Source organism: Geospiza fortis, unplaced genomic scaffold (genome assembly GCF_000277835.1).
Source record: "Geospiza fortis unplaced genomic scaffold, GeoFor_1.0 scaffold432, whole genome shotgun sequence".
Taxonomy (NCBI): domain Eukaryota; kingdom Metazoa; phylum Chordata; class Aves; order Passeriformes; family Thraupidae; genus Geospiza; species Geospiza fortis.
In genome coordinates, this window is record NW_005054436.1 from 1,325,094 (window position 1) to 1,327,523 (window position 2,430).

Below are 2,430 nucleotides of genomic sequence, written 5' to 3' on the forward strand. Positions count from 1 at the left end.
CAAGTGTGAGCGAGACGGGGATGTTTAACCCCCTGCGCGCCGGCCGGCAGAGCGCTGCGGCCTGGCGGGGCGAGGGGTCTGGGTGCCGCTCCCGTTTGGTTTGGGGGACATCGAGAGGGTCGCCCCACATCAGAGCCAGACCCAGCTCCCAGAAGGAGGAGCGAAAATATTTCAAATATTCAAATATTCAAATATTCCAAATATTCCTCTGCTCTGCCCCAGCCGATGGGTGGCACTGCTTGCCCCTGTCCTCTCTCGGGGGAGGGGGACAAGCACGGACGTCGCCTGGTGCCACCGCAGCGAGGACAAACCCGACCCCCCTGCCAGGACCCCCGTTTGGGGCAGGCAGCGCCTTCTGTGCCTCATCAGCTCCCCCAGGAAGGGGCAGAAAGTGTTTGGGGGGCGGGAACCAGCACAGAGCTGTTCCCTCAGGAGGAAAGGAACCCCCAAATTGGGCTCTTTCTGCTTTTCTACCCCGACTCCCCCCTTTTCCCCGGCCAGCGCTGGGCATGGCAGTGGGGACATCAAGAGGCACCCCCAGTGTTAGAGTCACCCCAGGTCCAGCTTGCCCAGTGGCACGCAGAGCTGTCCCTCAGGGCCATGGGGTGGGTGACAACAGCTCCTCACTCCTTTACAGGGGATTTTGCCCTGGGGAGGGGTCTCAGGGGGCTGGCTGAGCCGCCAGCGCCCCGAGCAGTGGCAGCGTCACCGCGGGCTGACCTGGCGGCGCAGAGGGACAGGAGCTGTCGGGATTCTGGGACAAACACCCGTGATTCCTGCTCCCCAAGCCCCCCGCAGTTTGTGGGGGGCGGACCCCACAAACAGCCCGAGGCAGAGGGGGCTGCGGGGTCTCCCCCATCGGGCACAGCCCCCCCGGGCCGTGCTGCTGCAGCCCGCAGCCGCTGGGGGAAGCTGCAGCCCTTCGCATTCCTCGGAGCCGCTGGATGGGGAGGTTTTGGAGGATTTCAGGACTCGGCAGCGCCCTGGCAGCTCTGCCCGCGGGGTGGGTGCTGGGGGATGCTGCTGCACGAGTGGGGAGGGAAAAGCTGCGGCTGAGCCAGCGCTGCCTGCACAGCTGTGTCCCCCCCAGACACCCTGTTGTCCCCTCTGCAAACCCAGAGCCAATATCCCATTTGAAGCTGGGCTCACGCAGGCTTTGGGGTGCCCCAGTTTGGGTGCTGGGCTCAGCTGGGTGCTCCAGCGGGTGCTGTGCCGGTGTGGTCAGCGCTCCATGACCCCCAGCACCACGGCTTGGGGTGTCAGGGCCCCAAAAAGGACATCCCAGGACCACAGCGTCACGCTGATCCTCATCCCAAGGGCATCCCTGGGGCTCCCCTTCGGCTCCCCCTTCCCGTGAGCTGAGCCGGGCCGCTCTCAGCCCTGGCAGCCTGAGCTGCTTCAATTAAGCCCTCATTAATTTTTCAGTCCCCCGGAGCAGCCCGGGCACGGGCGGTTTGCAGAGCTGCTAATTGGTGTCTTCTCTACTCCACATCCAAGCACGGCCAGCGGGGCCGGGGGGGCTCAAACCCCCCCTTGGCTCTCGGGGACGCTCACGGAGAGGCTTTGGGGCCACACCGAGCCCAGCAGGGGCTGTGCAGGTGACCCAAAATCTGTGGGGCAGAATCACCTCATTCCTGGCCAGGGACATGGCACAAGGATGCCAAGTCCAGCCCTGGGGGGGTGCCAGCCCTCTTGCCCCCACGGTGGGGGAGGATGAAGCCCTTCGGCCCCACTGCTGCAAAAATTTGTGGTTTTTGTAACCCAGCCCTGTCTCACCTGCAGCTGGGGCAGCTTCTGCTGCTTCCTGCAGCCCCCCAGCTGCAGAAAAGGTGGGTGCATCTGAGGGCAGGTGCCTTGGAGAAGGACTGAGCACCTCGTGGCACTCCACAGGCCCCTGGGGATGGGATGGGGTGGGACGGGATGGGATGGGATGGGGTGGGATGGGATGGGATGGGATGGGATGGGATGGGATCCATGGGATGGGGGGGGATGGGGAGCAGCCCTGGCTGGTCAAAGACTTTATCAAAGCTCAGTGGCCAGCAGATGCAGAGGAGCAGCTTCGGACGGGCCCAGTGTCCCTGGGATCACAGCAGGATGCCAAGGTCACCGGGAAAAGCGCTCGGCGATCTCCATGGAAACATTCCACGTTTGGTTCCGGAGATCAAAGTGGTTTTCTTGTCCCTCTCTCCTCTGCGCTTCAGCCGTGCCTGTGCCAAGCGCTGAGCCCCTGGCGTGTCCCAGTGTCCCCAGTGCGGGCGGTGAGGGGCCAGCAGCATCTCCGCGATCCCACTGCCGGCATCCCCCAGTTCCAGTCCCAGCATCCCGGCCCATTTCCCCTCCCAGCATCCCAGTACCCCCCAGTATCCCACCTCGACCCCCACCCGCGGCCCCTCCCGCCTGATTGACAGCGCTCCCAGCCAATGGACGAGC